General features: G+C 43.2%; 1 protein-coding gene across 1 annotated transcript in view; it reads left to right on the top strand.

Annotated features, from left to right (window-relative positions):
• Positions 1–2,081: 2,081 nt before the first annotated feature.
• The window catches only part of FAM246C (family with sequence similarity 246 member C), a 28,167-nt gene continuing 17,343 nt past the window's right edge, over positions 2,082–12,905 (top strand). The window contains exon 1 of the mRNA XM_089323607.1: positions 2,082–12,905. This exon is cut by the window's right edge and continues 17,343 nt beyond it. The gene's annotated coding sequence lies outside the window, so the exon portion shown is untranslated.

The raw sequence follows: 12,905 nt of genomic DNA, 5'->3' as shown, positions 1-12,905 counted from the left end.
GGTACATGTTTTCATAAGTTGTTATTTGACAGCTAACACTGCCTGCTAAGTTATCCTTTGATATTAAGCATTCCCAGTAAGTGAACTGGGAAGGCGTGACTTTTTTTTTGGCCTAATTTCTTTATTCTCTTCAAGATGAGAAATTGACTCTATACTAAAAGACTCTCCAGGATGTACAGTATGATCTTAGGCCTTATAAATGGGATGGCTATCATTTTTCTGTAATAATTGCATAGCCAAAATGAGAGCTTAAATTATTATTTCACAGCTAGGTTTACTTTGTCATAGGCACAGAAAACTGGCAAAATCTCCCTTTTCAAACCAAAAGAAGGGAGAGAAAGTTTAATCAATGACTTCCAATTTTATAGATAAGGTGGACATCATGTTTGATGTTAAAGTGAGGACATAGCTTTCCTCATGGGCATTGTCTACCTGGTAGAAGAACCACCATCAGAACATGCCTGTGACTATAGATTTCTAGCTCGGGCCACCAAGGGTTAGGAATGGGACTGAGCAACCCCTCCACGTGCATCCTCTTAAAGCTGCCTCCATCGTCTCCTTCACCAGAAACCATGAGGAAAGAGGAGCAAGCTAGGCGGCAGTAGGTGCAATATAGGTGGCAGGCCAATTAATGGCTGCTTGTAGAGTGATCTGCCATCAAGGAGACCCAACACGCATGTCCACCACAAGTGGCATGTTAATTGTGGAAATCCAGGCATCAGATGGACACAGAAGTCAGCTTATGAAGAGCCCTGACTTCTCTGCCAGCCAAGAGCTGGGTCACTGGAAATGGAACTGTCCTAGGGGTTAAAGGGGTGCTGAGTCAGAGCCGGAGATACTGCTGGCTCTAAGGAAAAAAAAATAAGCCCCTTACTCAGCCCAGGTTCCCAAGTAACCAGCACTGTTCAGGAGAAGGCCAAGTAGGGTCAACAACATTGCAGACAGGACTGTAGATTTCCTTGTAGGGATGCCACCTGCCTTCTACTCAGGGCAGGTCTGCTCCCAGGCCAGCTAGGTAATGAGTCAACAGGATGCCTTCCCCAAGGAGCTTCACACCTCCCTTATGATGTCTCTTCCAATAGCCCTTGTGAAGAGATAGGTCTGGACCTCATGTATACCCAACAGGCCTTAGCCCACCTGATTGTTATCAGGTCCCAGCTGTCAGCTTCTATTTGCCTTCTTTCAATGGGGAACTTGCTGGTGGTTTAGACAGCACCTTTCACAGGTCTCTAATAATGACTTTGTCCTTTGTTATGACCCTGTGAGTTTAATCTGCAATTAGATTTGTTTTCTCTAGACATGAAACTGAGAAATTCTAAGTGGCCATGCACATGACACTCTGGATGGAAGCAGTCTCCAAGCTGGCACTGCGTACTCCTGGAGAAACCACCCCTGCTGCAACCCTGTCTTGACTGTGCCCATTTTCACCATGAAGCAGCCAGAGCAGTCATTGCCCAGTTACCCTAACAAAAGTTAGGGCCTATTTCTCAGGGGCAGGGGAGTGTGAGGAGTCAGAGAGATTAATAGCCAGGGTGGAAATTGGGGTTACAATATGTTTATGTTTGCTGAGGTTAAAAGTGCCTGCCAACATCTCTACAGTTCCCACTGTTATCAGGAGAATAGCAAAGGAGTTGTGACTCCACCCTTTTGAGCTCCCAGTTTACTGTACAAACAAATTAGGTATCCACCCTATTTTATTTTATCATAAGCAATCCAAAATGGCTAAAAGAAAAAGATTGCAAATCGGGTCTTTTGATCAATTTTGTCCCTACATTGTAACTTAATGTCAAGCTGATATTTTTTTTCTTCCCCAAAATTGTGCTTAAGTCTACTTTAGTAACTGGTGAAAACTGGGTGACACTATACCTCTTGTTCTTCTCAGAGCCAGGTGCACCCCTGGTGGGAAGGATTTTCCCCTTATGAAATCATGTATGGCAGTCCTCCTCCTGTTCTCCCTAAGCTCAGGGAGAAACTACAAGCTGAACTCCATAACTGTGTCTTAGTGAACTTTCTGAAGGCCTTGCGGTCCACACAAATGCTGTCTAGGAACAAATCCAGAATGCCTTACCTGTGCCATCTACTGATCCAGTAGACCTGTTTCCTTATTTATTTATTTATTTATTTGACAGGTAGAGTTATAGACAGTGAGAGAGAGAGACAGAGAGAAAGGTCTTCCTTCCATTGGTTAACTCCCCAGTTGGCCGCAACAGCCAGCACTGCGCCAATCCAAAGCCAGGAGCCAGGTGCTTCCTCCCAGTCTCCCATGCGGGTGCAGAGGCCCAAGCACTTGGGCTGTGCCGGCCTGCAGCACAATGAACTGTGTTTCCTGAAACAGAGAGTGGGAATGCGGGGACAAGGACACAAAGAATGGAGCCAAGACAAGTCCTGATCAAGGCTCGTTTATTCAACAAATCCAGTAGTATTTAAACATTACCAGTTGTTTACAAGAAGGAGCACAAAACATTTACATATCAAAAAGGCTTTTAAGGTTACAAAGAGTTCCTGATAAGGTTCTTAATTATTGATTACAAGGGTACAATAAAACACTTAGGTGATAAATGCAGGTTTCAGGTGTGACTGATTATCTATATCATCTCTTGTGAGAGGTTTAGCAGTGAGATAAGGTTCTTCCTGCCTCTTCCCGGAATCTCCTTAGTCTAATTGTCTGTGCCAGGAAGTCTCCATCCATGTTTAAGTGTAAACAAAGGGAGCGACTACCTGTGGCTGCCCACATTGGGCCATCCTCCACTGCCCTCCCGGGCCACAGCAGAGAGCTGGACTGGAAGAGGAGCAGACTAGAACCAGTGCCCATATGGGATGCTGGCACCGCAGGCAGGGACTAACCAAGTGAGCCACGGCGCCAGCCCCTAGTACCACCTGTTTCAACCCAGGGGTTCAGTGTGGATAAAGAAGTTCACTATCCAAGGCCTGGCTCCTGCCTGGAAGGGACCATAGACTGTCATCCGGACCACCCCAACAGCTGTCAAAGTCAAAGGCATCTCGACCTGGCTATATCACTCCCGAACCTTATGCCCTGGTTATATCCCCTCTCATGCTTTGTGTAACTGGAACCCCGCCATCATCCCAATTCTAACATAGTGACCTAGGAACTCAGGAATGTGTTCACGGGAGAGGTTCTTACAAATTAGACCGAGGGAACTAGGGGAGAGAAGAGTTTGACCGTAGATTTAGGTTCTCTGTTCAAAGAAATCACAGCCATAACCTGAGAAGGCTCTGAGGGTCAGCAAGGGAGGGAGGACTGAAGTTACAGACTGGGGATGTGGGGTCACAACAAAACCAAAAAGGATACAAGAAATGGGCATTTACATATTCCAAGACACAAGGACAGTTAGTTGTAATTATTTAAACCCAGGAGAGTTTTTTGTTTGTTTTTTTGTTTTGCCCCCATTGGTGTGAAACTCTTTCTACTATCAATGGATACCATAGAGATGGAGACATACATCTCAGTTTCCAATGACTTTCCACCCCCAGTTCATGGCAGGTGGGGCAGTGCAACCCAGCGCAATCAGCACTGACCAGAAAAGAATTAATTCAGTCAAACTCCTGGTCCTCAGAGGGAAATATGATCCATTACCCCATGAGGATGAATGGAGGATTTGAATCATGTTCCTAAAATCAGTGGAGAATGAACCATGAAAATTTGATCCAATCGACTTCATTTTGTCCCTGTCCTGATTTCGCTCTGTTTTTCCTAACCAGTTGCAGAACTGCTATCTATTCAAATAATAATCTTGTAGGGATGTTATCGGTAAGGCTTGTTTACATTATGTTCTGCGAAATGAGCTAATGCCCTGAGCTAAGCGGAAGCTTGCCTGCTCCAGCTTCTGTAACAGATGTTTGGCTAAACACTAGCTTTGTAACTGACTTCCAAAAGGTTGTGGGTCTTGCCTTTATAAGCTTACCACTGAACTCAATTTGAGCTGCATGCTTTGAAGACCACATGCCCCTTGCAGCCTCCAGCCTCAGAAATAAAGAGTCTGTAATTTGGCCCTGAGACTTTGGCATCTTCTGTAACCCGCTATTCCAAATATAACATTCTGTGAAAATGCAACGTGTCTGGAAGAATTGTTTGGTAGAATCACACCTCAGGAAGTATTAAGCAATTCACGTGATGGAATAATACTGTGTGTCCAAGGCTGGCTAATCTTTCTTCAGATATTATGTTTTCTCTTGTATAGCCTGTGTTTTTTTGGTTTCCCATTATTGTGAGTGGGACCAAGTAAATGAACTGTGCTTTCATGTATAGATTTTGCTAAAAATATTTAAATATTCAATCTGCAACACTTATTTGAAATACCATTGTTATCAATTACAAAATTATTTGTCATTTAGCATTTTTTACTATCTGCCTTGGATTCTTTCCCCCCACATTATAATAGTACATAGCAGTGATGAGACTACAGGCATGTCAGCTGACACATGTTCCAGCCCTAATACTGTACTCCAACCCTGGGAGATGAGTGTTGTGTCCAGCATAAAAAACTAGCCTCTGGTGACCTGTGTACTCATGAGAATTTTCAATTTATCTGTGTGTAAGTCTGGATTAGATGACACTACCCAAACTGTGTTTGTCCCACACATCACCTTCATTCTATAAGAGTATAACTACAAATATTATAAATTACAACATTCCTTATTTCCTGAATTTTCCTGTATTACTGAGTTTGTACAATCGATTTTAAACTCTTTTGTCGCTCCCCCTCTTCGTGGAGGAACGACACAGGACCCTGCGCTGTTCTTTTGTCTGCTCGGCCCTTCCCGGGTTTGCTGCTGGTTCTTCCCGGGTTGGCTACCAACCCTTCCACCTCCGTGGAAGGGCAGTTCCCCCTGCCACTTTCTCCACTTCCGCGGGGGAGCGGCACACCGCCGGCCGGCTCTCTCGGGGGCTGCACAGGTGTTCCTTCAGATAGATGTTCCTGGTGCATGTTGTCTCTCTCCTCCTTTATAGTCCTCTTCCACCAATCCCAACTCTGCTACCCACACGCCGAGTACGCTGCTCTCCTCCAATCAGGAGCAAGTCCTGCTGTTTATTGGTTGAACTGGAGGCAGCTGAGTAGAAGCTGTTTCCTCCTCTCCCAGCGCCATATTGTGGGAGAGCAGATGCATAGAATAAGTCTTAATTCCAGTAACAGTCTAGTCCGAGTTGCTCCCAGTTGCTCCCCACACTCTTTCATTCATGATTCCTTTTTTTTTTTACTTTTTTCCCATAAATTCCTTTTGCCCAGATGTAAGAACTTTGACTGAAGTCTAATCAGTTATCATTTTGTAAATGTTGCATGACTGAGGATTTTTTCAAGGCTCCCAGCTAAACTTATGCTTTTTTTCATGAAACCTGGGGTATTACATTGAAAAATATTTACATATGTGATTGGGTTAGCCTGGGCTTTCCATGTAGCCCTGGCTTCAATTAGATGTACTATCACAATCCAAAGGCAACAGACTGATACTCAAAGAAAATGAAAAGTGATGTCAACAGGAAGGCAAAGAAGAAAGTGATATAACCACAAGCAATGACAAGTGCCACCAGATGCTAGAAGTGACAAGGAACAGATTTTTCCCTAGAGACTGGACGGAGCACAGACCTCCCGCATTTCAGCTGGAGCCAGAGAGAGCAACTGGATTCTCATCCTTCAAATAGAATCTCTTTCTCTTTTTTGAGTTATTAAGTTTGTGTCATTTCTAACTGTAACAATAGGTAACCAGATTCTCCTGGGTAACTGAAGTTCCATGGAAGAAATGAGCACAAACTCTGGCGGTAGAAGCCAAGAGACTGGGAAACTTGACAGAAGTGTTAGTAGGGTCAATAACAGATTGATCAGGTAGCTTCCTGATCCAGATCTAAGTATTAATGCATGACGATTCTTTCCTTAATAGCATCATTTAGGAAAATAAGTTATGTGGTGTGCCTTTAGAAGTCATTTCTTAAGTCTAGATGGAATGTTTATTTTTGCTTTTCCAATGTTTCCAATCACCAGAGCCTCAATGAATCCCTTTCCCCTAAAGCTCATTGTCAAATATTTTACTTGCAAATAATCCTCAGTGACAGGGAGAGGACAGTTATTTTCAGAAATCTCCTTAGTTCTATGAATTTTAGTTTTGGTGTTTGATTTCTACATGGATTATGGGTTCCATTGACTGAGGCAATGGTTAGGTTGCTTACTGATGTTGGCATAATCTCTTGTGCTTGGTAATTGTACATTTTCTGGCTTGGAGTATTGTTTTCCTCTATTCTGAATTTCTAGTTTACTGTACGGGCTTTGTATTATTATCTATGACTTGATGTGCAAGGAGATGTTTTGACTGCTTTGAGTTTTCCTATCTTAGCTTTGCTTCCTCCCAAACAAGGCTGAGAAAGGAGCACATATGAGTGGCCTATTTGGGACCTAATGCCTGAGAGAGAGTGCGGACATAGCAAATGTTAGGAGAGGAAGTAAGTTCACAGAAGAAACTGCTGCTGAGTAGGTGGCTAATGTGAGCCAGCTGGTCTCCATATCACTTTGAACTCCACAGAGCCAAGAAATCACTCCCCACTGTTCTCCGATTTGTAAACTGGGGTCATTGTGTATTACTGGACATTGTCTCTGATCTCTTTATAATCCTGTTAAATTCACTGAGCTATATGAGAGGCTGGAATAATCAGTCCAAATGAATGAAAGCATTTTGTACAACTTTTATAGCAAAAATTGACTGGTGAAGAAGAGTAGGTCATATAGGGCCACTCCATAGAAGTACAGTTGGTAACAAGATCAAGAAATAGAAAGTTGTGGACAAGTATTATGGATTCAGGTTTAAAATTAGCTTATTTGGGGAAAGGTATTTGGTTTAGTGTTTAATAGCACACTGGAATGTCCACACTCTAGTCTGAATACTGTCGCTCCCCGTCTTCGTGGAGGAACGACACAGGACCCTGCGCTGTTCTTTTGTCTGCTCGGCCCTCCCCGGGTTTGCTGCTGGTTCTTCCCGGGTTGGCTACCGTCCCTCCACCTCCGTGGAAGGGCGGTTCCCCCTGCCACACTTTCCCCACTTCCGCGGGGGAGCAGCACACCGCCGGCCGGCTCTCTCGGGGGCTGCACAGGTGTTCCTTCAGATAGATGTTCCCCTTAGATGTTCCTGGTGCATGTTGTCTCTCTCCTCCTTTATAGTCCTCTTCCACCAATCCCAACTCTGCTACCCACACGCCGAGCACGCTGCTCTCCTCCAATCAGGAGCAGCTCCTGCAGCTTGTCAAGTTAGTGAGAGGCAGCTGGGTAGAAGCTGTTTGCTCCTCTCCCAGCGCCATATTGTGGGAGAGCAGATGCATAGAATAAGTCTTAATTCCAGTAACAGTCTAGTCCGAGTTGCTCCCCACAAATACCTGCATTTGAACTCAGCTCCACCGCTGATTCCAGCTTCCTGCTAATGGACATGTGAGGAGGCAGCAGGCGATGATGTAATTACTTGGATCTTACACTTCAGTGGAATGCCCAGGTCTAGTTCTAGCCTCCCGCCTTTAACTCATCCTGGTCCAGCTGCTGGAGGCTTTAGGGATTAAACTGGAAAACAGAGGATCATTTTCTGCCTCTTGACTATCTGTGCCTTCCAAATAAAGAAAAAAAAAAACACTGAAGATTGTTTGATTTTGTGTATTCCTATTCTCCTTAGCATAAAAGATTTGCCCCTTGCTTCTTACGTGTCTGCTCTATGGTGATAAGTGTAGGTACACAGTACCTCAGCTGTGAGGGTCCAACAGAGAAGACACCCTGGGTGTGGTCAACCATGGCTTCTCAAGAGTGGCAATGTATGAGCATACATGTAGAGAGTAGATACTGAATAAATACAGCATTTTATACAGTTGTATTACAACCTGGAAATCTTCATATCAGATTGGGACTAGAGCATTTGGGACATTTGAGTGGCCTTAATACTAATACAGATCGATGCCCTACTGTCTAAGTTCCTATGGGCATAAAATATTTTCTGATGAGAATAAAAAGGAGGACCACAAACAGAAGTCATTATATGCCACCTTATAGCTACATTTCCTGTTTTTGTGTTATTTGGGAAAACAAACCTGAAGTTTCTATGGGGTCCCTGACAATATCATTGTGACATTAAGTATATTAACACTATGGTGTATATTTCATGTTCGAGGTTTAGATGCTATGTTTTGCAGCATATGGCCTAGTAAGTATGTGAAAATATTAATAGTATTTTTGTATAACCAAAATATCTTAGTTTCCTCATGATTGACATAACAGAACACTCTAGACTGGGTGATTTAAACAGTAAAAATGTATTTTTCTGTTTTGGAAGCTGGGAACAGCAAACTCCTTCCTCTCTTGCAGGTGGCCACTTTCTTCAGTGCCTGCAGTTGTATAAGTTGATAAGTTGTATCCCTCATTGCTATAAAAGTGTGATAGTCCAACCCTCAAGAAATGATCTCAGTATAATTATCTGCCAAAGTCATCATCTATAAATTCTATTGCATTAGGGATAAAATCTTCAATGTATGATTTGTTGAAAAAAAAAAAAGTATTCAGTTTGCAACATTCTATGCCTGCCCCTCAAATTCCTTCATGAAAACTATTTTCATTCCATTATAGCAGCCTGAAAACCCTAATATTTAAAATGAAATTTAAATCTAAAATCTAATTTAAGTGTCATCTAAGTTGTATATGGCAGAGCCATGAGATACGATTTATCCTGGACAAAATCCTTGTCTTGTGAACAACTAAACCAGACAAGTTATGTATTTCCCATAATACAATGGTAAGGTCAGCAAGGAGTGGACACTCCCATGCTACATGAAGAAAAAGGAAGGAAAGTCAGAGAGATCGGTCCCAATGAAACTAAAAACCTAGCAAACAAATGCCACCGTGTCTTACTGCTGAAGAACAGTGCTCTTTGCTTGAAGAGTCTGGTTTCCGGAAGCAGATGGCAGCATCATTCCCATGGCTCTGGATGAGAAACCATGTGGGGCCCTGCATCACATATCAGATAGTTCCAAACTTCAGGGCAGTCCTGCCACTAAGGCTTTGGTAAGAATGCACTGATAATTAAACATGAGGAGGTGGCCCTTATGAGCTCTAAGCATTGTGAGGCCTTCTCGCCTGTTATTTAATGAGAGCATGTTTTCACATTCTAATTGCTCCCTGTCCCCATCTAATAGGATCTAAAAAGGCTGAAGTCCTTTCTTTAAATCCTCTGTCTCTCCCCTTCTCTTCAACATACCAGTTTTCCACCATTTATAATGTACGTGTCAGTGCTATTCCAGCCACAGCATTTGTGTTCTGTTCTGAACATACATTCTCATGCTTTGTGATGTGGATAGGCTAAATTTTCTCAAACTTTCCTCACTTTTGTTCTGTTTTCCTATCATGTCCACCTTCAATATATTACTTGCCTTTTACATTTTACTATATTTTTAGGGGAAACCACACCATTCTGTCTTTGAATTCTGCTAAGTTAAATATGTAGTTATATTGGTCACATGTTTGAATTTCCACAAAAGACTAGAACCAAGTTTATTTATGTGCATAACTGTCATTTCTCCAGTTGCCCATAACATGTTTCTCATTCCCATCTGAGACCACAGCAGAATAACTTTTTGTTCATATTTCTTGTATGTTCATTAAAACCAAGCCAGCCTGCAATCCATTATCTGGATCCAACACCACTTCCACATGCTAAAATATTTATGAAAAATAACACAAATTTGGTGCTCCAATGTCTTAAATTTGGGAGGCTACCATGGGACAATACCACTTATTGTCTCGGTTACATGAAGGCAATTTATTTTTCACAGTTCTGAAAGCTGTGTATTCCAATACCAAGGTGCTTGTTTACTTGTTCTCTGGTGAAGGTCTCTGCAGACTGATGGTTTCTCACTGTACCTTCACTTGGGTTCCTCAGGGAACAAGGGGGGGCAAGGATGCTCTCTTTTCCATGTCTTACAGGTGCACTGCTCCTAACAGGAGGCTACACCTTTATTACTTTTAACACTGAATATATTTCAAGATTTCATCTACAAATGTCAACAGTGTGAAGGAACAGATTTATATATGAAGACACTATAAAACTCAATGGGGGCCGGCGCCACGGCTCACTAGGCTAATCTTCCGCCTAGCAGCGCCGGCACACCGGGTTCTAGTCCCGGTCAGGGCGCCGGATTCTGTCCCGGTTGCCCCTCTTCCAGGCCAGCTCTCTGCTGTGGCCAGGGAGTGCAGTGGAGGATGGCCCAAGTGCCTGGGCCCTGCACCCCATGGGAGACCAGGAGAAGCACCTGGCTCCTGCCTTCGGATCGGTGCAGTGTGCCGGCCGTGGCGGCCATTGGAGGGTGAACCAACGGCAAAGGAAGACCTTTCTCTCTGTCTCTCTCTCTTACTCTCCACTCTGCCTGTCAAAAAAAAAAAAAAAAAAAAAACTCAAGGGGAAAACAAAAGATAACTTTATTTTCTTTCTTTAAAAGATTTATTTTACTTACAAGTCAGAGTTACACAGAAAGAGAAGGCGAGGCAGAGAGAGAAAATCTTCCATCCACTGGTTCACTCCCCAACTGGCCGCAACAGCCAGAGCTGCACTGATCCAAAGCCAGGAGCCAGGAGCTTCCTCTGGGTCTCCCCGCGGGTGCAGGGGCCAAAGGGCTTGGGCCATTTTCTACTGCTTTCCCAGGCCATAGCAGAGAGCTGGATAGGAAGTGGAGCAGCTAGTACTTGAACAGGTGCCCATATGGGATAACCTTATTTTCATATGAATAATTTTGAAACCACACATTTTTACATATTTATTGTTTATGAAAATTTTAAAGAAGCCTTATATGCATATATTTAAAACATGTAGAGCATACTAAACATACTTTTAAATTCCATCTTCCTCAAATTTATTGAAGTAGCCTCATATAAATATTCCATTTATAATATCCAGGAAATACATACTTGTGATAATCATAGTTGGTAGGAGCTCAGGGTGGAGGATTATGATGGAAAGCTAGAAGGGTTTCAAAGTATATCATTTAATATGATCAAATAGTACTAGGTTATCAGGTTGTGACTGAAAATATGTGTCCAATGATGGACATTAGTCTGCATGTTGATTGTATAATTAGGGCACTTTTGCCTTTTATATCACTGACTATAAAATCTTTGCATAGCAATGGTAAAATTAGCCAAAACTGATAGGATATATACACATTGTTTGTCACCTTTGGTTAATAAAAAGGCTTACATATATGTTTTGGGTCTCTGAATTGTAAACCTATATATATATAGCCAGAAATGCATAACAGGATCAAAATTCCACATAATGGTGAGAAGTTTCACTTCAATAGCTTTTTGTTGACTGGTGTTGGTTATTGGTGTCTACTACCCTTATGTTAGGTCAGATGGATCTGACACTGGAGGCCACCCTCTGGTAGGAAGAATATTTCAGAGAGTCTGGGTGTGTGCCCACCCTATATTAAGGAAGCCTTAGTAGCCATGCTCACATATTAGTGTTGTTTCAAAGGCCAAATCAGAATAGGCACCTAGGTGTGGAAAGTCACAGGCTCAGTGCTTTTAGGAGAATCTATTTCCAGGACAGGGCAGTAGGTAGGCAGTACTTTGTTTTACTGGTGGGTATCATGGTTTCCAGGGAGGGAGTTTCTCACTTCACGGCACGTGAGAACTAATGGTCGTCACAGAGAACCAAGAAGACATAAGAGAATGTTGTTGAGGCCCTAAATGTAAACAGGTCTTTAGGAGTAATAAAGACATTGCCTACTGATTTTCATTTTGACTGATTCTAGAGCTTTTTCTTGGGGAGAAACAAGGCTAAGACAGAAGCGCATATATGTGGCTTATTTAGGATCTGATGCCAGAGAAAGAGTGAGGGGAATAGAAAATGTAAGAAGGGGAAGCAAGTTCACAAAAGAAAACGCTGCTGAGTAGGCAGCTAATGTGAAACAGTTGGTCTCCATATCACTTTGAATTGTATCCAACCAAAAATTGCTGTCAACTGATCTGAGATTTGGAATCTGAGACCATTGTGTATTACTGGATATTGTCTCTGACCCTCTTAGAACCCTGTTAACTTGAGTGAACTTTAAGAGAGAGCTGGCATATTTAATCCAGATGAATGAAAGAGGTTTGTAGATTATTGGGAAAGCTGCCTGGTTATGAAGAGCAGGTCATACAGGGCCACTCAACAGAAACACAGTTGGCCATAACACGGAAGGAATGGCATATTGTGAGCAAGCTTTAAACCATGGATTCAAGCTGAAAATCAGTTGACTTGGGGAAAGGTCTTTAGTTCAGTACTTAAAAAACACTTGTGCCGGCGCCGCGGCTCACTAGGCTAATCCTCCGCCTAGCGGCGCCGGCACACCGGGTTCTAGTCCCGGTCGGGGCGCCGGATTCTGTCCCGGTTGCCCCTCTTCCAGGCCAGCCCTCTGCTGTGGCCAGGGAGTGCAGTGGAGGATGGCCCAGGTGCTTGGGCCCTGCACCCCATGGGAGACCAGGAAAAGCACCTGGATCCTGGCTCCTGCCATCAGATCAGCGCGGTGCGCCGGCCACAGCACGCCGGCCGCGGCGGCCATTGGAGGGTGAACCAACGGCAAAGGAAGACCTTTCTCTCTGTCTCTCTCTCTCACTGTCCACTCTGCCTGTCAAAAAAAAAAAACAAACAAAAAAAAAAAAAAAAACACTTGTGATGTCCACACTCCAGCCTGAACATGTAGATGTAGTTCAGCTTCACTTCTGAATCTAACTTCTGATAAGGCAGGTACTGGGAGTCAGCAGGTGAGTGGCTTCGATATCTGCATCTTTCCATTCAAATAGGAAACCCAGATTGAGTTCTAGACTCCTGGCTTTAAGTTGTTCTGATCCAGCTGTTGTGAGCCTTTAGGGATTACACCATTAGATAGAAAGTCA

Source organism: Oryctolagus cuniculus, chromosome 21 (genome assembly GCF_051225735.1).
Source record: "Oryctolagus cuniculus isolate XC-2025 breed Fujian yellow rabbit chromosome 21, ASM5122573v1, whole genome shotgun sequence".
Classification (NCBI taxonomy): domain Eukaryota; kingdom Metazoa; phylum Chordata; class Mammalia; order Lagomorpha; family Leporidae; genus Oryctolagus; species Oryctolagus cuniculus.
Note: the sequence above shows the minus strand (reverse complement) of the source record. Positions and strands in the feature narration are given on the sequence as shown.